This window comes from Erinaceus europaeus (assembly GCF_950295315.1).
Source record: "Erinaceus europaeus chromosome 6 unlocalized genomic scaffold, mEriEur2.1 SUPER_6_unloc_37, whole genome shotgun sequence".
NCBI classification, from domain to species: Eukaryota; Metazoa; Chordata; class Mammalia; order Eulipotyphla; family Erinaceidae; genus Erinaceus; species Erinaceus europaeus.
Window position 1 is genome coordinate 19,109 of NW_026647144.1, and position 27,490 is coordinate 46,598.

The window sequence follows — 27,490 nt, forward strand, 5'->3', positions numbered from 1 at the left end:
GGACCAGGGTCTTGAAGCCCAGTCCTCCTGCATTGTAACATGTGTGCTTAACTGGTTGTGGCACCACTGAGAAAGGAGAAATCTACAGGGCCAGGGTGGGGGTAAATAGCATATGGTTATAGAAAGAGACTTTCATGCCTGAGGTTTCAAAAGTCTCAGGTTCAATCACTCGACATCATATCCCCCCCAACCACCATCTGGTGACAGAGAGAGATTGAGAGAGAGAGAAAGAGAGAGAAATCTACACACAGAGACCAACCAGAGCACTACTCAGCTCTGGTTTGTGGCCTGTTGTGGAATGAATCTGGCTGGCACTTTGAGGCCTCAGGGGAAAAAGTGATGGTCTTTTGTATAACCAAAGGTTATACAACTTCTTTTGTATAAACCAAACCCCCACCCCTGCCCCTTTTCCTTCTCCCCCCCATCAGGGTCTTGTTTTTTCCATAAAACAACAAGAGCTGAGACAGCATTGACAAGAATAACATTAACAACCACAACAACGGTAACAACAAGGGCAAAAAAAAATGGGAACAACAACCTCCAGTAGCAGTGGATTTGTAGTGCAAGCAGGCACTGGGCGCCAGCCATAATACAAACAAACAGGCAAAAAAAAGAAGAAAAAAAAAAAGAAAAAGAGAAAAGTAAAGAAAACAAGAGCTGAGCAGTGCTCTGGTAAAAATTAAAACATAACATTAGTGGGAGTCCACAATAACGCAGCAGGTTAAGCGCGCTTGATGCAAAGCTCAAGGACGGGAGGAAGGATCCCGGTTCGAGCCCCCGGATCCCCACCTGCAGGGGAGTCGCTTAGCAGGTGGTGAACACCCTCCTAGAATGGCAACAACAGCAACAGCAACAGCAGTGCAGGGGGAGTGTTCTAGGAAAGGAAAAGTAGACCTAAGAGTCCTTCCTCTCCCCCCCTGCCCTCCACCCAGGTTTATGTCTGTGGTTCCATGCCTACAGTATGAATCCACTGCTCCTAGAGGTCATCCCCGCCCCCCCCCGCTTTGTATGGCCCTGGTTGTTCATCATTACTGTTGTTATTAATGCTGTCATTGTTGTCCGATAGGACAGAGAGAAATCCGGAGAGGAGGGGAAGACAGAGAGGGGGAGAGAAAGATAGACACTTTGGGGTGGGGGTTGGGAGGGGGCTTGACTGTAGCGCTGTGGTTTGGGAGCACATGGTACAAAGTGCAAGGACCAGGGTGGGCATCCCAGGTCAAGAGCATCTCACATGGCGGTGGGGGTGGGGAGAGGCTCGAAGAAGCTGTGAAGCTGGTCTACAGGTCTGCTCCCTGCCATGTGTACTTAACCCTCTGCACTACCCCGGGCCTCCCCAATCCCTCCATTCTTTCCAGTGAGAGAGAAAGAGACAGAGAGAGAGAGACAGAGAGAGACAGAGACAGAGTACAGGGTGTGAGAAAGACATGAAAACAACACACCACTGCCTTTGGAGTTCCATCTCTTTTCTTTTTTTTTCTAATATTTATTTTATTTATTTATTCCCTTTTGTTGCCCTTGTTGTTTTATTGTTGTAGTTATTCTTGTTGTTGTTGTTGTTGGTTAGGACAGAGAGAAATGGAGAGAGGAGGGGAAGACAGAGAGGAGGAGAGAAAGATAGACACCTGCAGACCTGCTTCACCGCCTGTGAAGTGACTCTCCTGCAGTTGGGGAGCCAGGATTCGAACAGGGATCCTTATGCCGGTCCTTGTGCTTTGCGCCAACTGCGCTTAACCCACTGCGCTACAGCCTGACTCCCAGTTCCATCTCTTTTCATCCTCAGTGGTTCTCACTGTGGTTTCTTAGATTTCTTCCTATGAAATGAAAAGTTACATTGTGGTGGTCCAGAAGGTTGCGCGGTGGATAAATAAAGTATTGGACCTTCAAGGACGAGGAGGTCCTGAGTTCGACCCCTGGCAGCACAGTACCAGAGTGATGTCTGGCTCTTTCTCTGTCTCCCGTCGTATCTTTCTGCTTCAGAAATAAGTACAATCTTAAATAAAATAAAATAAAATGAAAATAAAGTGACAAACCTTTGTGTCCTGAACCCTATCACCATGTAAATGGATAGTTTTAGTGATGCCTCCATCAGAGGGCATGTGTCACATGGTGAGGGGACTCAAGGCAAGAAGGGAGAGAGTGAGAAAATAAATAATTTAAAAAGGGATGATAGTGGTGGTGGTAGAGGAGGAGGAGGAGGAGGAGCAAGAGGAGGAAGGGGGGCCCAGTCAATGAATTAAAGTGAGGCAGTCAATTAATTAATTACTCAAAAATCAATTTTTTCCAGGCTTGGGGTAGGTGTATTTAGGAAACTATATACCCCTCCCAAAGGGGAGAGGAGTGAATTCTTAGAAAAGAAAGGAGAGGCCTAATCCCTCCACCTTTTCTGTGTGTGTATGCCTGTGTGTGGGGGGGGATGTCAATGTGTAAATGGCCTTTATACACACATGCACACACACACACGCACACACACACGCACCAACATCTGTGGAGTTCCACCTATTTTCATCTTTGTTGCTGTCTCATACACTCTTAGATGTTCTCATTTTAAATGTAAAATGATGTTTAGTCTGAACCTTTTCTTATCACATGCAAAGAAATGGCATTTTTCCAGGTTACTCTCATCCATCTCTCTCTCTCTCCCTCCCTCCCTCCCTCCCTGCCCCCCCAAAGTATTTTATTAGAGATGGGACTTAGAACAAAAAAGTGTGTGTGTGTGTGTGTGTGTGTGTGTGTGTGTGTGTGTGTGTGTGTGAGAGAGAGAGAGAGAGAGAGAGAGAGAGGAGAGAGTTGTGTATATGCCTGTCTTTTGGTAGGTCACCCTCTTCCACACTTTTCACCATTAACAAAGGAATAGGTTTATCACAGAGACTCTCATGCCTGAGTCTACCATGTACCAGGTTCGATTCTCCACCCCCCCAACATAAAGGAGAGTTGAGCAGTGCTGGGGTGGGGGGCAAGAAGGAGGATAAACAAGGGCAACAAAAGGGGGAAAATGGCCCCTGGGAGCGGTGGATTCATGGTGCAGGCAAGGAGCCCAGCAATAACCCTGGAGGGATAAGAAGAAGAAGAAGGAGGAGGAGGAGGAGGAAGAGGAGGAGAAGGAGGATAAAGATAAATAGATATAATTTATATATATATATATATATATATATATATAATGGTATATATATTTCAATCATAGGAACGGAGGCACTGAAATAGGCAGATGGGAACACTGGTCTTTTCTGGTTTGACAGTGGTGTGCTTTGCCTTGGGACATCTGGGGCCTCTAGCCAGAAAAGGCATGGTGGTATGCAGCAGGCTTACAGGAAACCTTTCTCTCTCTCTCTTTCTCTGTTTCCTTCCTTCCTCCCTACCTTCCTTCCTTCCTTCCTTCATGGGTGGTATTATTAATGGTTTACAGTCGACAGAAAATTACAACAGTTTGTACATGCACAACATGTCCCATGTTTCCACATAACTCTTCAACCCCCTCTAGGTTCTCCTCTCTCATCATGTCCCAATAGCTGAACACTCCCCCCCCACCCTGACCCCCACCCCAGAGTCTGTTACTTCCGTGCCATAGATTACAGACTGACATCTTTCTCTCATTAGTATTTCAATGCTGGAAGCAAAGAGCTTATTCATGGCTCCGCCTCTTCCGCCTCCACCTCTGCCTGCGTCTGTAGCCTTGGGTTCCCCCTCCCCCGCGGAAGAAATTTCTTTTATTCATTTATTTTATTTTTCTTGGGGAAATGACCACTGACCACAAGTTGGGGAGATGGAGACCAGGAGGTGTGTCCTTTCTAGAAACAGATAGTGTTTTTGTAAGGATAATGAATGAATGAATGAATGAATGAATGAATGACCTGGATCTCGCCAGTGTGGACCATCATTTCAAAGGCTTCATTCAGATGCAGATAGTCCCAGCTTTGGGGCAGGATGGTCTTTTTATCTTCCCTCAACACTCAACTATTGTTGTTGTTGTTGTTGTTTCCAAGCTGCAGAGAGAGGGGGGAGGGGGGAATGAAATGTGCTTTCTTTTTTCTTTTCTTTTCTTTCTTTTTTTTTTTTGTTTTTTGTTTGTTTGTTTTGTTGTTGTTTTCAAGATTAGGTAGCTTGAACTGTTTTCCTGAGGCCAAAGTAGTCCAGCATGAAATTTAGTGGGGGGTGGGTGTTTGTAGAGGGAGGAGAAGGAAAAATTAAAAGAGAAAGCAAGCAAGCAAGCAAAGAAAGGGTGAGTTAAAGAGCATAATGTTTATGCAAACAAACTCAAGCACTGAGACTCCAAGGTCCCAGGTTTCAGCCCCCACACCACCATAAGCCACAGCTGAGCAGTGCTGTTGGGAGAAGGAGGAGGAGGAGGAGAAAGACACACCCTGCTTTCTGTATTCTTTCCTCTTCTTTCACAAGTAGTGAAGCAGGGCTGCAGGTGTCTCTCTTTCTCTCCCCCACTCCCCCCACCCCTTCCCTCTCAATTTCTGGCTATCTCTATCCAAGACATAAAGATAATTTAGTGATCCAAGAGGTGGCCTGATGGATAGAGCACTGAACTCTCAAGCATGAGGGCCCCGAGTTCAACCCCCAGGTTACATATGTACCGGGGTGATGTCTGGTTCTTTCTGTCTCCTCCTGTCATTCTCATAAATAAATAAATAAATAAATAAATAAATAAATAAAGGAGTTAGTCAGGCGTGTGCACAGCAGGTCAAGCGTGCACTTGGCACAAAGGGCAAGGACCACCGGTGTGAGGATCCAGGTTCAAGCACCTGGCTCCCCACCTGCAGGGGAGTTAGTTGCTTCACAAGCAAGCAGCAGTGAAGCAGGTCTGTCTGCAGATGTCTATCTTTCTCTCTGTCTTCCCCTCCTCTCTGACCCATCCAACAAAGGTGACGAAAATAAACCAAAGACAACAAAAGGGAATAAATAAGTAAATAAATAAAATATTTTTAAAAGATAATTTGTTTATCTTGAGAGAGAAAGATACACAGCCTTCTCTTCTCCCCTGACGCCCCACCCCCCCAACACACACAAACACACACAATCTGTTAAGCTCTCTCAGGCATGTAATAGACAATGAATATACTAAAATAGAATCAGACACGAGAGAAAGAAACCCAGGTGATACCAAGATTATGCAAAAGACTTTCATGTATTGGACTCTTCTGAGGTTACAACTTCAGTCAGTCCCTGGTGCCTTCACAAAACCTGTACGTGCAAGACAGGGAATCCTGTTCCTCAGTAGCTCTTGAGATGAACAACAGCAGAAATAAGGCTTTGTGACACACAACCCCCAGCTTTATTCATTCATACATTCATCAAGCAAGCAAGCAAGCAAGCAATGTGTGTTGTTCCCCTCCCCCCGTTTTATTTTCTAAAGGAATGTGTGTGTGGTCTTGGACAGACATGATACATATTATATACAGACATTTCTTTTCTGCTCCATATAGATATATAAATCCAGTGAATAAAAAATGGCGGGGGGTGAGGGAAAGGAAATTGGGGGCTGTGGCTACGTACCCGGTACCCTTTCTCTGAGGAATCCCCAACACTCTGCTCACCACCACCCTTCACCCTTCACTTCACTCCACTCCACTCCACCCCAACCCACCCACTCATTTACAATGCAAATTTCTGGTCAGAAAGATACAAAGTGTTGCTGAGCAGGGGTAGAGAGGATAATGGTTATGCTAAGAGACCCTCATTCCTGAGGCTCCACAACCATGGCCAGGAAGCCTGTGGCAATTCAAGGAGCCAGAGTGCAACATCATTCAGACTTCCGTTCCAACTCACAAATTCTTCTGCCAGAGACTAAGTCCCAGGGGAGTGCTGGTCGACCCGCCGGCTCCACAAGGCGGCAGTCCAGGAAACGGGTGGCGGGGTGGCGGGGTGGCGCGGTGGCGCGGTGGCAGGATCCTGGGATCCTAAGGCGGACTTCATCCAGCGATTAAGTCCCAAGGGACTGCTGGTCGACCCACCGGCTCCACAACGAAGGCGGTCCGGGGTCCGGGGGTGCCATGGCGGACTTCATCCAGATGACCGATCTACCCGCGAGCAGCTCCGCCAGCGACAAAGTCCCAAGGGGCGCGGGCCGATGATCCATCCTGTGGCCGCGCTGCGACGGCTGACTCTGCCGCCATCCGGAGTCCAGAGCGGGCTGCTGGTCGACCCCACGGCCGGTCTAGAAGGACGGGCGCTAGCACCGCGCCGACGCCTCGAGGCGCTTTGCCACCCCCCCACACCCGCCTCCCGGGCAGCGGGTGGGCGGGCGGGCAAGAGCGCCCGCGAGGGCCCAGTGGCGGGCCTGGCAAGAGCTCCCGCGAGGGCCCAGCGGCGGGCTGGGCGTTCACGTGAACTCGCTGCCGCACTTGCTGAGTGCGCCGCATCCCCCCCCCCCTTCTCCAGAGCCCAGACTCCCAGGCGGAGATGGATGGGAGAGGACAGGGCAGGACAGGGGCCGGACGGGATGGATGGATGGACCGCCCCGCCCCTCCACCTCCCCCCACCCCCGAGAGGGTGGGAGAGGGCGAGAGCAAGACTAACCCTTGTGTCCAGGGCTGACTTTCAATAGATCGCAGCGAGGGAGCTGCTCTGCTATGTAGGAAACCCTGACCCAGAAGCAGGTCGTCTATGAATGGTTTAGCACCAGGTTCCCCACGAACGTGCTGTGCGTGACGGGCGAGGGGGCGGCCGCCTTTCCAGCCGCGCCCCGCTTCCCAGGACGAGCGGCTCTCCGAACCGGGCCCCGGTCCCGAATGCGCGGTGGCGGCGACCGTCTGGCCCGACCGGCTGGCCTCAAGCCTCCCGCCTGCGCGCCTGCCCGGCAACGCCGCGGCTCGGCCCGGCCTGGCCCAGACCAGACCAGACCCACTTCCGCGGGCGGAGGCTCTGGCCGGCCCAACCGGCTGGCATCAAGCCGCCCACCCGCGTGCCTGCCCGGGCAGCGCCATGGCGGTGTCGCCCGGCCGGCAACACTCACTCCCCTAGTAAACTGCAGCTACGGCATGCGTCCAGAGAGTGGTGTGCGCACAGGCCACCAGGGGCGCGACAGACCGGCTCGACAGCCGGGCTCCTGGAACTCTCGCCCGGCCAAGCGCAGCCAGATCTCTCCCCTCTGCCTCTGCAGCCGGAACTCGGGAGGAGGCGGTGGCAATATAGAAGCCGTCGCCAGGGGGCACCCTACACTCATCCCCATGAGCCGAGAAAGTGAAAGTCAGGCCGCAGGCGGGCGGGCGGCGGCAGCGGCGGACGCCCGCGGACCCCAGGAGGATCAGGGCGACGGCGGCCCCCAGCAGGATCAGGGCGCGCGCGCGCACACACACACACATACACACACACACGGCCAGTGGGCAAGCCGGACATGCATTCCTGAGTGAGTGACTGAGTGACCGAGGGAGGGAGTGCATGGAGGGCAGGGAAACGGGGGAGGAGGAAGGGAGGGAGCCGTGTGGGGAGGGAGTCCATGAGCAAAGGTTAGTGACTGAAGCAGCGGTGCAGGCAGTGGTGGCAGGACCCAGGCAGGAACCCGCCTCCTTGCATTTCTTTCTCTCTGTGCTTAACCAGGTGCACCGACACCCGGCCCCCCAATCTTTCTTTCTGAACTAGGGGGAGGTGTATTTAGAAAACTGTACATCCCTACCCCTAAAGTGTGTTTGGGAGAGAGGGAACAGTAAGTGTTGGGGGGGTCGAGGTAGTTAGTCCCTCTATGGAGAGAGAGAGAAAGAGAGAGAAGAGGGGTGTGGGAAGGACACCTTTGGAGTTCCCTATGGTTTATTGGATTTCTTTCTTTTAAAGGAAAAGTTACAGTTTATGCTGAACCCCTTACAATGTATCCGAATTGTTATATTGAAGAGTAGATTTAAAAAAACAAAAAAGGAGGGGGGAAGGCAGGAGGGAGAGTCCAGAATATTGCTGAGTTCTGGCAACTGGTCTTGGTCTGTGGGGATCCCACCTGAGACCTCAGCTCCCTCTCTCAAATGAAAATAGATGATAGATAGATAGATAGATAGAGTCGGGAGTTGGGTGGTGGCATGGCACACTGGGTTAGGCACACATAGTATGCAACGGAAAAAAAATACACACCCACACACACACACACACAGGCATACATATTCCCCTCCCAAATTATTGCTGGGGCTCAGTGCCTGCACCAGGATTCCACTGCTCCTGGAGGCCTTTTTTTTTCCCCCCCTCTCAGTTTTGTTGCCCTTGTTCATATGTATTAAAAAAAAAAAGAAAAGTCAGTCAATCAATCAAAAATAAATGCTTTTAAAATTGTATTTATTCTATTTTATAAATAAAACTTAAGAAATTATGTATTTGTGAGAAAGGAGAAATCTACAGGGTCGGGGTGGGGGTAAATAGTATAATGGTTATAGAAAGAGACTCTCATGCCTGAGGTTTCAAAAGTTTCAGGTTCAATCACTGGACACCATACCAACCCAGCCACCATCTGGTGACAGAGAGAGAGAGAGAGAGAGAGAGAGAGAGAGAGAAATCTACACACAGAGACCAACCAGAGCACTACTCAGCTCTGGTTTGTGGCCTGTTGTGGAATGAATCTGGCTGGCACTTTGAGGCCTCAGGGGAAAAAGTGAAGGTCTTTTGTATAACCAAAGATTATACAACTTCTTTTGTATAAACCAAACCCCACCCCTGCCCCCCTTTTCTCCCCCCATCAGGGTCTTGTTTTTTCCATAAAACAACAAGAGCTGAGACAGCATTGACAAGAATAACATTAACAACAACAATGGTAACAACAAGGGCAAAAAAATGGGAAAAACAACCTCCAGGAGCAGTGGATTTGTAGTGCAAGCAGGCACTGAGCGCCAGCCATAATACAAACAGGCAAAAGATGAAAAAAAAAAGAAAAAGAGAAAAGTAAAGAAAACAAGAGCTGAGCAGTGCTCTGGTAAAAATCAAAACATAACATTAGTGGGAGTCCAGCAGTAGCTCAGCGGGTTAAGTGTGCTTGATGCAAAGCTCAAGGATGGGAGGAAGGATCCCGGTTCCAGCATCTGGATCCCCACCTGCAGGGGAGTCGCTTCACAGGCTGTGAACACCCTCCTAGAATGGCAACAGCAACAACAGCAACAGCAGTGCAGGGGGAGTGTTCTAGGAAAAGATAGTAGACCTAACCTTCCTACCTCTCCCCCCCCCCGCCCCCCACCCAGGTTTATGTCTGTGGTTCCATGCCTAAAGTACGAATCATAGAGGCCATCCCCCCCCCGCTTTGTATGGCCCTGGTTGTTCATCATTACCATTGTTATTATTGCTGCCATTGTTGTTGGATAGGAGAGAGAGAAATCCAGAGAGGAGGGGAAGACTGAGAGGGGGAGAGAAAGATAGACACCTGGGGTGAGGGTTGGGGGGGAGCTTGACTGTAGCACTGTGGTTTGGGAGTGCATGGTACAAAGTGCAAGGACCAGGGTGGGCATCCCAGGTCCAGAGCCTCTCACTTGGGTGGCGGGTGGGGGTGGGGGGAGGCTGGAAGAAGCTCTGAAGCAGGTCTGCAGGTCTGCTCCCTGCCATGTGTACTTAACCCTCTGCACTACCACCCGGGCCTCCCCAGTCCCTCCATTTTTTCCAGAGAGAGAGAGAGACAGAGACAGAGTACAGGGTGTGAGAAAGACATGAAAACAACACACCACTGCCTTTGGAGTTCCATCTCTTTTCATCCTCAGTGGTTCTCACTGTGGTTTCTTAGATTTCTTCCTATGAAATGAAAAGTTACATTGTGGTGGTCCAGAAGGTTGCGCGGTGGATAAATAAAGTATTGGACTTTCAACGACAAGGAGGTCCTGAGTTTGACCCCTGGCAGCACATGTACCAGAGTGATGTCTGGCTCTTTCTCTGTCTCCCGTCGTATCTTTCTGCTTCAGAAATAAGTACAATCTTAAATAAAATAAAATTAAATGAAAATAAAGTGACAAACCTTTGTGTCCTGAACCCTATCACTATGTAAATGGATAGTTTTAGTGATGCCTCCATCAGAGGGCCTGTGTCAGGTAGTGAGAGGACTCAAGGCAAGAAGGGAGAGAGTGAGAAAATAAATAATTTAAAAAGGGATGGTAGTGGTGGTGGTAGAGGAGGAGGAGGAGGAGGAGGAAGGGGGGCCCAGTCAATGAATTAAAGTGAGGCAGTCAATTAATTAACTACTCAAAAATCAAATTTTTTCCAGGCTTGGGGTAGGTGTATTTAGGAAACTATATACCCCTCCCAAAGGGGAGAGGGGTGAATTCTTAGAAAAGAAAGGAGAGGCCTAATCCCTCCACCTTTTCTGTGTGTGTATGCCTATGTGTGTGGGGGGATGTCAATGTGTAAATGGCTTTTATACACACATGCACACACGCACCAACATCTGTGGAGTTCCACCTATTTTCATCTTTGTTGCTGTCTCGTACACTCTTGGATGTTCTCATTTTAAATATAAAATGATATTTTAGTCTGAACCTTTTCTGATCACATGCAAAGAAATGGCATTTTTTCGGGTTACTCTCACCCATCTCTCTCTCTCTCTCCCTCCCTCCCTGCCCCCCCCAAAGTATTTTATTAGAGATGGGACTTAGAACAAAAAAGTGTGTGTGTGTGTGTGTGTGTGTGTGTGTGTGTGTGAGAGAGAGAGAGAGAGAGAGAGAGAGAGAGAGGAGAGAGTTGTGTATATGCCTGTCTTTTGGTAGGTCACCCTCTTCCACACATTTCACCATTAACAAAGGAATAGGTTTATCACAGAGACTCTCATGCCTGAGTCTACCAAGTACCAGGTTCATTCTCCACCCCCCCAACATAAAGGAGAGTTGAGCAGTGCTGGGGTGGGGGGCAAGAAGGAGGATAAACAAGGGCAACAAAAGGGGGAAAAATGGCCCCTGGGAGAGGTGGATTCATAGTGCAGGCAAGGATCCCAGCAATAACCCTGGAGGGATAAGAAGAAGGAGGAGGAGGAGGAGGAGAAGGAGGAGAAAGATAAATAGATATAATTTATATATATGTATATATATTTATTTACATATATATATATACATATACATATATATATAATGGTATATATATTTCAATCATAGGAACGGAGGCACTGAAATAGGCAGATGGGAACACTGGTCTTTTCTGGTTTGACAGTGGTGTGCTTTTCCTTGGGACATCTGGGGCCTCTAGCCAGAAAAGGCATGGTGGTATGCAGCAGGCTTACAGGAAACCTTTCTCTCTCTCTCTTTCTCTGTTTCCTTCCTTCCTTCCTTCATGGGGGGGGTGTTGTTAATGGTTTACAGTCGACAGAAAAATACAGCAGTTTGTACATGTACAACATGTCTCATCTTTCCACATAACTCTTCAACCCCCTCTAGGTTCTCCTCTCCCATCATGTCCTAAGAGGTGAACACTCCCCCCCCAGACCCCGTCCCCCACCCCAGAGTCTGTTACTTCCATGCCATAGATGACAGACTGACATCTTTCTCTCATTAGTATTTCAATGCTGGAAGCAAAGAGCTTGTTCATGGCTCCGCCTCCTCCACCTCTACCTCTGCCTGCTTCTGTAGCCTCGGGTTCCCCCTCCCCCGTGGAAGAAATTTCTGTTATTCATTTATTTTATTTTTCATGGGGAAATGACCACTGACCACAAGTTGGGGAGATGGAGACCAGGAGGTGTGTCCTTTCTAGAAACATTGTTTTTGTAAGAATGAATGAATGAATGAATGAATGAATGAATGAATGAATGAACTGGATCACACCAGTGTGGACCATCCTTTCAAAGGCTTCATTCAGATGCAGATAGTCCCAGGTTTGGGGCAGGATGGTCTTTTTTATCTTCCCTCAACACTCAACTGTTGTTGTTGTTGTTGTTTCCAAGCTGCAGAGAGAGGGGGGAGGGGGGGAATGAAATGTGCTTTCTTCTTTCCTTTCTTTCTTTTTTGTTTTGTTTTGTTTTGTTGTTGTTTTCAAGTTGAGGTAGCTTGAACTGTTTTCCTGAGGCCAAAGTAGTCCAGCATGAAATTTAGTGGGGAGTGGGTGTTTGTAGAAGGAGGAGAAGGACAAATTAAAAGAGCAAGCAAGCAAGCAAGCAAAGAAAGGGTGAGTGAAAGAGCATAATGTTTATGCAAACAGACTCAAGCACTGAGACTCCAAGGTCCCAGGTTCCAGCCCCCACACCACCATAAGCCACAGCTGAGCAGTGCTGTTGGGAGAGGGAGAAGAAGGAGGAGGAGGAGGAGAGGAGGAGGAGAAGGACAAAGTAGTCCAGCATGAAATTTAGTGGGGGGTGGGTGTTTTTAGAGGGAGGAGAAGGAAAAATTAAAAGAGAAAGCAAGCAAGCAAGCAAGAAAAGAAAGGGTGAGTGAAAGAGCATAATGTTTATGCAAACAGACTCAAGCACTGAGACTCCAAGGTCCCAGGTTCCAGCCCCCACACCACCATAAGCCACAGCTGAGCAGTGCTGTTGGGAGAAGGAGAAGGAGAAGGAGAAGGAGAAGGAGGAGAAGGACACACCCTGCTTTCTGTATTCTTTCCTCTTCTTTCACAAGTAGTGAAGCAGGGCTGCAAGTGTCTCTCTTTCTTTCCCCCACTCCCCCCACCCCTTCCCTCTCAATTTCTGACTATCTCTATCCAAGACATAAAGATAATTTAGTGATCTGGGAGGTGGCGTGATGGATATAGCACTGAACTCTCAAGCATGAGGCCTCCGAGTTAAAACCCCCCGGTAACATATGTACCAGGGTGATGTCTGGTTCTTTCTGTCTCCTCCTGTCATTCTCATAAATAAATAAATAAATAAATAAATAAATAAATAAATAAGGGAGTCTGTCAGGCGTGAGCACAGCAGGTCAAGCATGCACGTGGCACAAAGGGCAAGGACCACTGGTGTGAGGATCCTGGTTCAAGCACCTGGCTCCCCACCTGCAGGGGAGTTAGTTGCTTCACAAGCAAGCAGCAGTGAAGCAGGTCTGTCTGCAGATGTCTGTCTTTCTCTCTGTTTTCCCCTCCTCTCTGTCCTATCCAACAAAGGTGACGAAAATAAACCAAAGACAACAAAAGGGAATAAATAAGTAAATAAATAAAATATTTTTAAAAGATAATTTGTTTATCTTGAGAGAGATAGAGAGAGAGATGCACAGCCTTCTCTTCTCCCCTGACGCCCCACCCCCCCAACACACACACACACACACAATCTGTTAAGCTCTCTCAGGCATGTAATAGACAATGAATATACTAAAATAGAATCAGACACAAGAGAAAGGGACCCAGGTGATACCAAGATTATGCAAAAGACTTTCATGTATTGGACTCTTCTGAGGTTACAACTTCAGTCAGTCCCTGGTGCCTTCACAAAACCTGTACGTGCAAGACAGGGAATCCTGTTCCTCAGTAGCTCTTGAGATGAACAACAGCAGAAATAAGGCTTTGTGACACACAACCCCCAGCTTTATTCATTCATTCATTCATTCATCAAGCAAGCAAGCAAGCAAGCAAGCAATGTGTGTTGTTCCCTCCCCAGTTTTATTTTCTAAAGGAATGTGTGTGTGGTCTTGGACAGACATGATACATATTATATACAGACATTTCTTTTCTGCTCCATGTAGATATATAAATCCAGTGAATAAAAAATGGCGGGGGGGTGAGGGAAAGGAAATTGGGGGCGGTGGCTACCTACCAGGTACCCTTTCTCTGAGGAATCCCCAACACTCTGCTCACCACCACCCTTCACCCTTCACTTCCCGATTGGTTTATTGGATTTCTTTCTTTTAAAGGAAAAGTTACAATGTATCTGGATTGTTATATTGAAGAGTAGATTTAAAAAAACAAAAAAGGAGGGGGGAAGGCAGGAGGGACAGTCCAGAATATTGCTGAGTTCTGGCAACAGTTCCTTTTCTGTGGGGATCCCACCTGAGACCTCAGCTCCCTCTCTCAAATGAAAATAGATGATAGATAGATAGATAGATAGATAGATAGATAGATAGATAGAGTCGGGGGTTGGGTGGTGGCGTGGCACACTGGGTTAGGCACACATAGTATGCAATGGGAAAAAAATACACACCCACACACACACACACACACACACACACATACATATTCCCCTCCCAAATTATTGCTGGGGCTCAGTGCCTGCACCAGGATTCCACTGCTCCTGGAGGCCTTTTTTTTCTTCCCCCCTCTCAGTTTTGTTGCCCTTGTTCATATATATTTAAAAAAAAAAGAAAAGTCAGTCAATCAATCAAAAATAAATGCTTTTAAAAATTGTATTTATTCCATTTTATAAATAAAACTTAAGAAATTATGTATTTGTGAGAAAGGAGAAATCTACAGGGTCGGGGTGGGGGTAAATAGCATAATGGTTATAGAAAGAGACTCTCATGCCTGAGGTTTCAAAAGTCTCAGGTTCAATCACTCGACACCATATCCCCCCCCCAACCACCATCTGGTGACAGAGAGATATTGAGAGAGAGAGAGAGAGAGAGAGAGAAATCTACACACAGAGACCAACCAGAGCACTACTCAGCTCTGGTTTGTGGCCTGTTGTGGAATGAATCTGGCTGGCACTTTGAGGCCTCAGGGGAAAAAGTGAAGGTCTTTTGTATAACCAAAGTTTATACAACTTCTTTTGTATAAACCAAACCCCACCCCTGCCCCAACTTTCCTTCTCCCCCCCCATCAGGGTCTTGTTTTTTCCATAAAACAACAGGAGCTGAGACAGCATTGACAAGAATAACATTAACAACAACAACAATGGTAACAACAAGGGCAAAAAAATGGGAAAAACAACCTCCAGGAGCAGTGGATTTGTAGTGCAAGCAGGCACTGAGCGCCAGCCATAATACAAACAAACAAGCAAAAAAAAAGAAGAAAAAAAAAAAAAGAAGAAAGAGAAAAGTAAAGAAAACAAGAGCTGAGCAGTGCTCTGGTAAAAATTAAAACATAACATTAGTGGGAGTCTGGCAATAGCGCAGCAGGTTAAGGGCGCTTGATGCAAAGCTCAAGGACGGGAGGAAGGATCCAGGTTCGAGCCCCCGGATCCCCACCTGCAGGGAAGTCGCTTCACAGGTGGTGAACACCCTCCTAGAATGGCAACAACAGCAACAGCAACAGCAACAGCAGTGCAGGGGGAGTGTTCTAGGAAAGGAAAAATAGACCTAAGCGTCCTTCCTCTCCCCCCCCAGCCCCCCACCTAGGTTTATGTCTGTGGTTCCATGCCTACAGTATGAATCCACTGCTCCTAGAGGCCATCCCCGCCCCCCCCCCCGCTTTGTATGGCCCTGGTTGTTCATCATTACCATTGTTATTATTGCTGTCATTGTTGTCGGATAGGACAGAGAGAAATCCGGAGAGGAGGGGAAGACAGAGAGGGGGAGAGAAAGATAGACACCTTGGGGTGGGGGTTGGGAGGGGGCTTGACTGTAGCGCTGTGGTTTGGGAGCACATGGTACAAAGTGCAAGGACCAGGGTGGGCATCCCAGGTTGAGAGCCTCTTGAGTGGCGGGTGGGGGTGGGGGGAGGCTCGAAGAAGCAGTGAAGCTGGTCTGCAGGTCTGCTCCCTGCCATGTGTACTTAACACTCTGCACTACCACCCGGGCCTCCCCAGTCCCTCCATTCTTTCCAGAGAGAGAGACAGAGACAGAGACAGAGACACAGAGAGTCAGACAGAGACAGAGTACAGGGTGTGAGAAAGACATGAAAACAACACACCACTGCCTTTGGAGTTCCATCTCTTTTCTTTTTTTTAATATTTATTTTATTTATTTATTCCCTATTGTTGCCCTTGTTGTTTTATTGTTGTAGTTATTATTGTTGTTGGATAGGACAGAGAGAAATGGAGAGAGGAGGGGAAGACAGAGAGGAGGAGAGAAAGATAGACACCTGCAGACCTGCTTCACCACCTGTGAAGCAACTCCCCTGCAGGTGGGGAGCCAGGGTTCGAACAGGGATCCTTATGCTGGTCCTTGTGCTTTGTGCCACCTGCGCTTAACCCACTGCGCTACATCCAGACTCCCAGTTCCATCTCTTTTCATCCTCAGTGGTTCTCACTGTGGTTTCTTAGATTTCTTCCTATGAAATGAAAAGTTACATTGTGGTGGTCCAGAAGGTTGCGCGGTGGATAAATAAAGTATTGGACCTTCAAGGACGAGGAGGTCCTGAGTTCGACCCCTGGCAGCACAGTACCAGAGTGATGTCTGGCTCTTTCTCTGTCTCCCGTCGTATCTTTCTGCTTCAGAAATAAGTACAATCTTAAATAAAATAAAATAAAATGAAAATAAAGTGACAAACCTTTGTGTCCTGAACCCTATCACCATGTAAATGGATAGTTTTAGTGATGCCTCCATCAGAGGGCATGTGTCACATGGTGAGGGGACTCAAGGCAAGAAGGGAGAGAGTGAGAAAATAAATAATTTAAAAAGGGATGGTAGTGGTGGTGGTAGAGGAGGAGGAGGAGGAGCAAGAGGAGGAAGGGGGGCCCAGTCAATGAATTAAAGTGAGGCAGTCAATTAATTAATTACTCAAAAATCAAATTTTTTCCAGGCTTGGGGTAGGTGTATTTAGGAAACTATATACCCCTCCCAAAGGGGAGAGGAGTGAATTGTTAGAAAAGAAAGGAGAGGCCTAATCCCTCCACCTTTTCTGTGTGTGTATGCCTGTGTGTGTGGGGGGATGTCAATGTGTAAATGGCCTTTATACACACATGCACACACACACACACACACGCACACACACACACACACGCACCAACATCTGTGGAGTTCCACCTATTTTCATCTTTGTTGCTGTCTCGTACACTCTTAGATGTTCTCATTTTAAATGTAAAATGATGTTTAGTCTGAACCTTTTCTGATCACATGCAAAGAAATGGGATTTTTCCGGGTTACTCTCATCCATCTCTCTCTCTCTCTCCCTCCCTCCCTCCCTCCCTGCCCCCCCAAAGTATTTTATTAGAGATGGGACTTAGAACAAAAAAGTGTGTGTGTGTGTGTGTGTGTGTGTGTGAGAGAGAGAGAGAGAGATAGAGAGAGAGAGGAGAGAGTTGTGTATATGCCTGTCTTTTGCTAAGTCACCCTCTTCCACACTTTTCACCATTAACAAAGGAATAGGTTTATCACAGAGACTCTCATGCCTGAGTCTACCAAGTACCAGGTTCGATTCTCCACCCCCCCAACATAAAGGAGAGTTGAGCAGTGCTAGGGTGGGGGGCAAGAAGGAGGATAAACAAGGGCAACAAAAGGGGGAAAAATGGCCCCTGGGAGCGGTGGATTCATGGTGTAGGCAAGGAGCCCAGCAATAACCCTGGAGGGATAAGAAGGAGAAGGAGAAGGAGGAGAATGATAAATAAATAAATATATATATATATATATATATATATATATATATATTTCATTTCAATCATAGGAACGGAGGCACTGAAATAGGCAGATAGGAACACTGGTCTTTTCTTGTTTGACAGTGGTGTGCTTTGCCTTGGGACATCTGGGGTCTCTAGCCAGAAAAGGCATGGTGGTATGCAGCAGGCTCACAGGAGACCTTTCTCTCTCTCTCTCTCTCTCTCTCTCTCTCTCTCTCTCTCTTTCTCTGTTTCCTTCCTTCCTCCCTCCCTTCCTTCCTTCATGGGGGGTGTTGTTAATGGTTTACAGTCCACAGAAAAATACAACAGTTTGTACATGCACAACATGTCTCATCTTTCCACATAACTCTTCAACCCCCTCTAGTTTCTCCTCTCCCATCATGTCCCAAGAGCTGAACACTCCCCCTCCCCGACCCCGACCCCAACCCCAGAGTCTGTTACTTCCGTGCCATAGATGACAGACTGATATCTTTCTCTCTTTAGTATTTCAATGCTGGAAGCAAAGAGCTTGTTCATGGCTCTGCCTTCTCAGCCTCTGCCTGCATCTGTAGCCTGGGGTTTCCCCTCCCCTGCGGAAGAAATTTCTTTTATTCATTTATTTTATTTTTTATGGGGAAATGACCACTGAACACAAGTTGGGGAGATGGAGAGCAGGACGTGTGTCCTTTCCAGAAACAGATAGTGTTTTTGTAAGGTGAATGAATGAATGAATGGATGAATGAATGAACTGGATCTCACCAGTGTGCACCATCCTTTCAAAGGCTTCATTCAGATGCAGATAGTCCCAGCTTTGGGGCCTGATGGTCTTTTTATCTTCCCTCAACACTCAACTGTTGTTGTTGTTGTTGTTTCCAAGCTGCAGAGAGAGGGAGGAAGGGGGGAATGAAATGTGCTTTCTTTTTTCTTTTCTTTCTTTTTTTTTTTTTGTTTTTTTGGGTTTTTTTTTTTGTTTTTTTGTTTTGTTGTTGTTTTCAAGTTGAGTCCAGCATGAAATTTATTGGGGGGTGGGTGTTTGTAGAGGGAGGAGAAGGAAAAATTAAAAGAGAAAGCAAGCAAGCAAAGAAAGGGTGAGTGAAAGAGCATAATGTTTATGCAAACAGACTCAAGCACTGAGACTCCAAGATCCCAGGTTCCAGCCCCCCACACCACCATAAGCCACAGCTGAGCAGTGCTGTTGGGAGGAAAAGGAGGAGAAGGAGAAGGAGAAGGAGAAGGAGAAGGAGAAGGAGAAGGAGGAGAAGGACACATCCTGCTTTCTGTATTCTTTCCTCTTCTTTCACAAGTAGTGAAGCAGGGCTGCAGGTGTCTCTCTTTCTCTCCCCCACTCCCCCCACCCCTTCCCTCTCAATTTCTGGCTATCTCTATCCAAGACATAAAGATAATTTAGTGATCCAGGAGGTGGCCTGATGGATAGAGCACTGAACTCTCAAGCATGAGGCCCCCGAGTTCAACCCCCTGGTAACATATGTACAGGTGTGATGTCTGGTTCTTTCTGTCTCCTCCTGTCATTCTCATAAATAAATAAATAAATAAATAAATAAATAAGGGAGTCAGTCAGGCGTGAGCACAGCAGGTCATGCATGCACGTGGCACAAAGGGCGGGCAAGGACCACCGGTGTGAGGATCCCGGTTAAAGGACCAGGCTCCCCACCTGCAGGGGAGTTAGTTGCTTCACAAGCAAGCAGAGGTGAAGCAGGTCTGCAGATGTCTATCTTTCTCTCTGTCTTCCCCTCCTCTCTGCCCCATCCAACAAAGGTGACGAAAATAAAGCAAAGACAACAAAAGGGAATAAATAAGTAAATAAATAAAATATTTTTAAAAGATAATTTATCTTGAGAGAGAGATGCACAGCCTTCTCTTCTCCCCTGATGCCCCACCCCCCCAACACACACACACACACACACACAATCTGTTAAGCTCTCTCAGGCATGTGATAGACAATGAATATACTAAAATAGAATCAGACACGAGAGAAAGGGACCCCGGTGATACCAAGGTTATGCAAAAGACTTTCATGTATTGGACTCCTCTGAGGTTACAACTTCAGTCAGTCCCTGGTGCCTTCACAAAACCTGTACGTGCAAGACAGGGAATCCTGTTCCTCAGTAGCTCTTGAGATGAACAACAGCAGATATAAGGCTTTGTGACACACAACCCCCAGCTTTATTCATTCATACATTCATCAAGCAAGCAAGCAAGCAAGCAAGCAATGTGTGTTGTTCCCCTTCCCCAGTTTTATTTTCTAAAGGAATGTGTGTGTGGTCTTGGACAGACATGATACCCATTATATACAGACATTTCTTTTCTGCTCATATATAAAAATATATAGATATATAAATCCAGTGAATAAAAAATGGTGGGGGGTGAGGGAAAGGAAATTGCGGGCGGTGGCTACCTACCAGGTACCCTTTCTCTGAGGAATCCCCAACACTCTGCTCACCATCACCCTTCACCCTTCACTCCACTCCACTCCACTCCACTCCACCCCAACCCACCCAATCATTTACAATGCAAATTTCTGGCCAGAAAGATACAAAGTGTTGCCAAGCAGGGGTAGAGAGGATAATGGTTATGCTAAGAGACCCTGATTCCTGAGGCTCCACAACCATGGTCAGGAAGCCTGCAGCAATTCAAGGAGCCAGAATGCAACATCATTCAGACTTCCTTTCCAACTATCAAATTCTTCTGCCAGAGACTAAGTCCCAGGGTAGTGCTGGTCGACCTGCCAGCTCCACAAGGCGGCAGTCCAGGAAACTGCAGGGTGAAGGGGTGGTGGGGTGGTGGGGTCCTGGGATCCTGAGATGCCAAGGCGACTTCATCCAGTGATTAAGTCCCAAGGGAGTTCTGGTCGACCTGCCGGCTCCACAACCCCAGCCTTCACCATATATGTGTATTATTTACGACAGGAAATGTATTGTGAATGTAAATTTCCCTTCAATTATAAGATAAAAATCTATCAAGCAGAAGAAATGACCCGTCCTGTAATATCATTAGCTATATGCAGCTCCAATGGTACCTAGGGAAATAGGCTCGAGAAGGAACTCATCCAAGAGACTCTACACATGGACAGGCACCACAAGTTTCCTAGTCTGGCAACACACACAGGGCAGCTGCTAGTTCCCAGTGCAAGCCTCAGGGCAAAAACCTCTCCCTCTTCAGTGTCTTTACATCTGAAAAGAAGAAAAGTGACCAAGGGCCAAGGAGAGCTACAATGGTGTCAATATTGAGCTGCAATTCGAATGTACCAAGTGTTTTGCACAAAATCACCTTTGCCACAGTAATTCTGTTGTTCTCTGTCTCTCCCTCCCTCATACACACACACACACACAAACACACACACAAACACACACTCTCACAGTGACACACACGCACACATCCACAGAGGCACAGGCACAAATGGAGTTATACACAGGTGCACTGGACAGCTTCTGAAAGGCAGGGCCCTGGGCTGAACCCAGCTTCACACTTCCTGGTAGCACTCCCAGGCTTTTAAGACCAGCTCTGAGCTCCCATAATCAGGCTTCCTTCAAAAGGCCCGCCCACAGGGCGCCAGCCATGCTCTGATAGGCCAGAGTCCTAGGCCAAGTCCAGAACCCCTGCCAGCAATCTCATTGGCCAGTGTGCTTGGACACACCTGGACGGTCCAGGTCCCTAGTGAGTGCTTGGCCAGCGACTTTGAGCACCGCCAACACAGCCATGGAGCATACTCATTGGGCAGCCACTGGAAGGCACTCACACCAGCCACATCAGCTGGACTCTGATTGGCCTGTTGTCCCAGTGACACGCCCCCAGCCAGCCAGAGAATGTGAGAGTTAGAGAAGGCGAGAAGAGAAATAGATGAGTTGGAAAGAGACCAGAATTCTACAACCTCCTACACTGTGTTCATTGATGAATGGTTGAAACCTGGCTTGTAGAGATTGTATGGCAGCAGCTCTCATGCCCACAGACCCAGCCTTCACCATATGCTGTACTACCAGACGTGACAGTAATGTGTGTGTTTGTGTTTGTGTCTGTCTGTCTGTCTGTGTGTGTCTGTGTGTGCTCAGAGCTCACCTGTAGTAGTCTCAGAGCATGGGTGTCAAGGTAGCCAGCCTCACCTGCAACTCATGTACAGAGATCCTAGCTCGTCAGGGCAAGCCAGCTAGCCCAGATTCTGGCTAAGCAAGAATGCCAGAGAACTATGTGGAAGCCCAAGACCCCATTTTGAGCCCCTGGTCACCACTTACCCAATTAGGGAAAAGCTGGGCTAGTGGCAAATCAGAGCTGCAGCAGTCTCTCTGTCTCTCTTCCTGCTTGGGCCCTGCTCTCTCAATTTATGACTGTTTCCTTCTCCTCAATAAGAAAGTTACAAATTATGTACAGAAATACAGGGAAAGTGGCAAAAATTATCCCCGTAGCCACTGTTACATGTAACTGTTGACTGTAAACAATTCATCCCCCAAGAAAGAACAGAGTAAATATTTGTGAGGTTAAAAACTTTGCAGGTTATATAGGGAACATCCTTTAGAGCCATGCAATACTAATCCATTGTGCATTGGATGTCACTGTCAAAAACAGTGCAGTAGTAGTTGTAGTAGTGTGTAGTATCTGGAAAAGGAAAAGTATTGTGTGTCCAAAGTTCCCTTCAATTATAAGAGAAAATCTATCAGGCAGAAGAAATGACCCCTCATGTGATATTGGAATAAATATATAAATAAATGCAAATATATGGGGATGATCTAGGATGATTTGAAAATATAAAAAAATGATAAAAATCACAGGGAGACCATAGGCCGACAATTCTAAAAATGAAACATATATATGTATATTGATATATGTATATGGATGTATATCTTTATTATAAAGTCTGAGAGATACTGCCATGGATATGAGGAGACAGAATATGGCTTGTGTCAGAGAGACTTAGAAAGCTGAGGCTCCACTAGCCTAGGTAAAATCACCAACAAAACAAGCCAGAGCTCAGCAGTGCTCTGGCAACTCTCTTTGTATATCTGGCCCTGTCAATAAAATAAGGATATAAGTAAAATATTACTGAGTGCAGACAGAGTGAGTGAGAGCCTGTGAGAGTCAGAGACAGAGAAGGAGAGAAAAGAAATAGAGGGATTGGAAATAGACCAGAAGTCAAAACCCCCCTAGACTGTGTTCATTCATGACAGGTTCAAAACTGGGTTGTAGAGATTGTAAGGCAGCAGCTCTAATGCCCATAGACCCCAGACAACCCAAGCCTTCACCATAAGTGTGTAGTATTTGCCCCAGGAAATGCATTGTGCATCAAAAGTTCCCTTCAATTATAAGAGAAAATCTATCAAGCAGAAGAAATGACCCTCATGTGATACCTGACTAAATAAATAAATATGCAAATAAATGGAGATGATTTAGGAGGACTTGAAAAAATAAAAAATAATGAAAACAAAAACCACAAGAAGACCTGATTACAGCAGAAACATAGAAACCATCTGCTGAGAAACAGAGGGCTGCTTCAAAAATTCCCTAAAACTTCAGTGTCCAAGATTTCCGGAAAAAGAAAAACACATACGTATTGAAGCTTACACTAGAAAAAGGAGGGAAGTTCTGAGCTATGATAATTACAATAAGGATGGTGATAGAAACACGATTAGAAATGCTACTGGTAGGTTCTATTATTTATGATTGTATTGAATCCTGCTCCAACTATATAGCCAATTATTTCTGAAAAACCTAGGCTGTTAGAAATGTGGTAATTCTGAATTAAGGTCAAATACATAGGTAGACAACTCAAAAAAATGACAGATATATAAATATATATGTTTATATATATGTATGTATCTCTTTATTATAAACTCTGAGTGATACTGGCATGAAATGAGGAGACAGAATATGGCTTGTGTCAGAAAGACTTACAAACTGAGGCTCCAGTCGCCTAGGTGAAATCACCAACACAACAAAGCAGAGCTTTGTATGAACATGGCCCCTTGAACCTACCCTTTGGGTCCCGGTAAGGCAATTACTCCTGTGGCCTCACAAAACCTGATCATGGTGTACTGGTGTCCACTCATCAATATCAGAGAGATTCCCAGAAGTAAGCATGCATGAGTGTCCCATAAAAAGTAGCTCTGCTTGTAGGAAGCACAAACTCCCTGGGCCCTTGCTATGGACAGACAAAAGAAAGATGGATGACTCCATTGGCTGAATTTGAAGCTTCCGGTGGAGACCACAGTCCCGCGCCTCACCTGATAGCCTGGCTGCTGCTAATAAAGGAAATTGGAAACAGCTGTTACCACTTGGTCCCTGAGGACATAATCAGGAATCCCTCCAGGAGCTAGCAGGCTGGCAGACCTCCTGACCCCGGGATAGGTGTGCTCCTAGTTGGGAAGGCATTCTGGCCAGAGGTGAGAATATTCCCTAGATACAAGAACGAACTTCAGGTTTCAAAAGGATTTGAAACCCCAGGAGGCACTTGGAAAAGACATTGCACAGCCATCAAAACACCCTCTTTCTGAACCCTGGAAGCTTCCGTTTTGCATGGAAAATCTGGACACTAGTGTGGCCATCAGTCCCACAGATCCTTTACATTCGGCCCAATAGAGGGAAAACACAATGTGTGTGCCAGGGGGATAGAGTTTCACTACTCTTGACCTGGGCTCTCATGGAATAAGGACTAGGATGCTGTACAGGAAGGTGACAAGGGTTAAATTTAGGCTGAGTGTCAGCCTCAGGGCCCTGGAGAATGGGAGTCAAGCACAGAGGGCCTGGACAGCTGCAGCTGGAGATGGACACATGACTGTTACCTGCAGTAGTATTGCTGCCTCCTCAGTTCCCCACTGTATTACGCCATATGCACGAGATTGAATAATCCAAAGGGCAAAAAAAGGAAAATTTCAACACCAGGAAGACCGAGTTAATGATGCATGCACTGACTTCCAGTAAGGGCCCAGTGAAGAAGGCTCATAGATACAGTCAGAGAGACAGAATGACAGGGACAGAAAAGTACAGAAATTCTGGACCTGTGTTGATCAGTGCCAGAGCACTGAAGACAAATCCTCCATGCCCATCCATACTTCTTACAAGTGGCATTCTTATTTTATGTTTGTGAGGAAAGGTTACACTTAGAACATCTATGTCTTACCCCACTCTGAGAAGCAACACTTGGTGTGCAGCCCACTCTCCAAAACTGCCCTTGCCTCTCCAAATTGGAAGTAGTCTTAGTGATGCTCTAGCCAAGATGCAGGCTGGAGTATTCCATCTCCCTTGTCCAGCCTCAGCCTGTCCTGTGTGCAGGGAACTGCACTATATTTATTTCTTCTTTGATTTACAGTTTTGGGATAGGACTCGGTGGAGAAAAAAAGCAGGAGTGAAGTAGATCATTGGGCAGCAGTAGTTTGTGCTGAGAGAGATTTGTAGACTGATAAGAGGTATACGAATGGCTCTGTGATATGTCTCTCATGACTGTGGCTCAGAAGGGCCAGGTGTATCTGCATTACTACACTAATCCAGCACTTTGCAGGTCTCTAGCTAAAAATATTTTCAGACCTCTAAATGTGACATATATATATATATATATGTACATATATATGTATATATATATATATATATATATATATATATAGAGAGAGAGAGAGACTGATGTAGTCATTTTCTACAAAGGATTCAATATGACATTCAAACAATTGATTGCTAAAACCTGGAGAGAAACTGTGCATCAGGAAAAGTATTGTCCAAAGGAGTAAAATCTCAAAATCATTAGCTATATGCAGCTCCAAAGAGACATAGCAAAAAAGGCTTGAGAAGGAACTCATCAAGGAGACTCTCCACATGGACATGCACCACAAGTTTCCTAGTCTGGCAACAGACACAGTGCATCTGATAGTTCCCAGTGCAAGCCTCAGGGCAAAAACCTCTCCCTCTTCAGTTTTTTTTTTTTTTTACATCTGAAAAGAAGAAAAGTGACCAATGGCCATAGAGAGCTACAATGGTGTCAATATTGATATGAAAATCAGAATGTACCAAGTGTTTTGCAAAAAAATCACTTTATTATAAACTCTGTGTGATAGTGGCATGGAAATGTGGAGACAGAATATGGCTTGTGACTTACAAACTGAGGCTCCAGTAGCCTAGGTGAAATCGCCAACACAACAAGCCAGAGCTCAGCAGTGCTCTGGTAACTCTCTTTGTATATCTGGGCCTGTCAGTAAAATAAGTATATAAGTAAAATATTAATGAGTGAAGACAGAGTGTGTGAAAGCATGTGAGAGTTAGAGACAGAAAAGGCGAGAAGAGAAATAGATGAGTTAGAAATAGACCAGAATTTAAAAACCTCCTACACTGTGTTCATTGATGATAGGTTCAAACCAGGCTTGTAGAGATTGTAAGGCAGCAGCTCTCATGCCCACAGACCCCAGAGAGCCCCAGCCTTCACCATATGCTGTACTACCAGACCTGACAGTAATGTGTGTGTGTGTGTGTGTGTGTGTGTGTGTGTGTGTCTGTCTGTCTGTCTGTCTGTCAGTGTGTGTCTGTGTGTGCTGAGAACTCACCTATAGTAGTCTCAGAGCATGGGTGGCAAGGTAGCCAGCCTCACCTGCAACTTATGTACAGAGAACCTAGCTGGTTACCAAAAGCCAGCTAGCCCAGATTCTGGCTAAGCAAGAATGCATATGCAAAGTGACTCTCATGTCTTGCTCTCCTGAGTTCCTGATTCAATCTCACGCCTCAGTATCATCCAAACACTGCCATCTGGGGGAGCTGGGGCACCACTCAGAATTCAGGGGCAGGACCCTGTAGAGTCACGTTTGGCTGCATACTCAGCCTCCAGGCTCCCAGTCCACTTCTCGGTGGACAACAGATTAGAAGCCCAAAAAGAACCCAGAAAGAGCTGTGTTTCAACATAGATGGGAACAGTGTTTGACCAAACAATAGTGGATGAACCGGGCCCCTTACACCTCCCCTTTGGGTCCTGCTAAGGCAATTGCTCCTGTGGCCTCACAATCCCTGATCATGGTGTCTTGGTGTCCACACATCACACTCAGAGAGATTCCCAGAAGTAGGCATGCATGAGTGTCCCATACAAAGTCGCTCTGCTTGCAGGAAGCACAAACTCCCCGTGCCCCTGCTATGAATAGACAAAAGGAAGATGGATGCCTCCATTGGCTGAATAGGGGCTTCCAGTGGAGATCACAACCCCGCACCTCACCTGAGAGCCTGGCTGCTGCTAATAAAGGCAGTTGGAAACACCTGTTACCACTAGGGACATGAGGACATAATACTCAGGAATCCCTCCAGGAGCTAGCAGGTTGTCAGACCTCCTGACCCCAGGATAGCTGTGCTTCTAGTTGGAGGGCCTTCTGGCCAGAGGTAAGAATATTCCCTAGATAGAAGAAAGAACATCAGGTTTCAAAAGGATTTGAAATCCCATGAGGCACTTGGAAAAAACTTTTCACAGCCAAACAAACACCCTTTTCAGAACTGTGGAAGCTTCAGTTTTGCATAGAAATCTGGACACTTTACATTCGGCCCAATAGAGGGAAAGCACAATGTGTGTGCCAGGGGGATAGAGTTTCACTTTTCTTGACCTGGGCTCTCATGGAATAAGGACAAGGATGCGGTGCAGGAAATTGAGGAGGGCTGCATTTAGGCGGAGTGTCAGACTCAGAGCCCTGGAGAATGGGAGTCAAGCACAGAGGGCCGGGATAGCTGCAGCTGGAGATGGACATATGCCTGTTACCTGCAGCAGGATCACTGTCTCCTCAGTTCCCCAATGTACTATGCCATATGCAGGAGACTGAATAATCCAAAGGGCAAAGAAATGAAAATTTCAACACCAGGAAGTCTGAGTACATGATGCATGCACTGACTTCCATAAGGGACCAAGGAAGAAGGCAGGTAGAGACAGTCAAAGAGACACAGGATGACAGAGAGAGAAAATGACTGAAATTCTGGCCCTGTGTTGATCAGTGCCAAGCATTGAAGACAAACTCTCCATGCCCATGCATACTTCTTACAAGTGGTATTGTTATTTTATGTTTGTGAGGAAATGTTACACTTAGAACATATAAGTTTAGCCCACTCTGAGAAGCAACACTTGGCCTGCAGCCCACTCTCCAAAACTGCCCTCACCTCTCCAATTTGGAAGTAGTCTTAGTGATGCTCCAGCCAAGATGCAGGCTGGCGTATTGCATCTCCCTTGTCTAGCCTCAGACTGTCCTGTGTGCAGGGAACTGC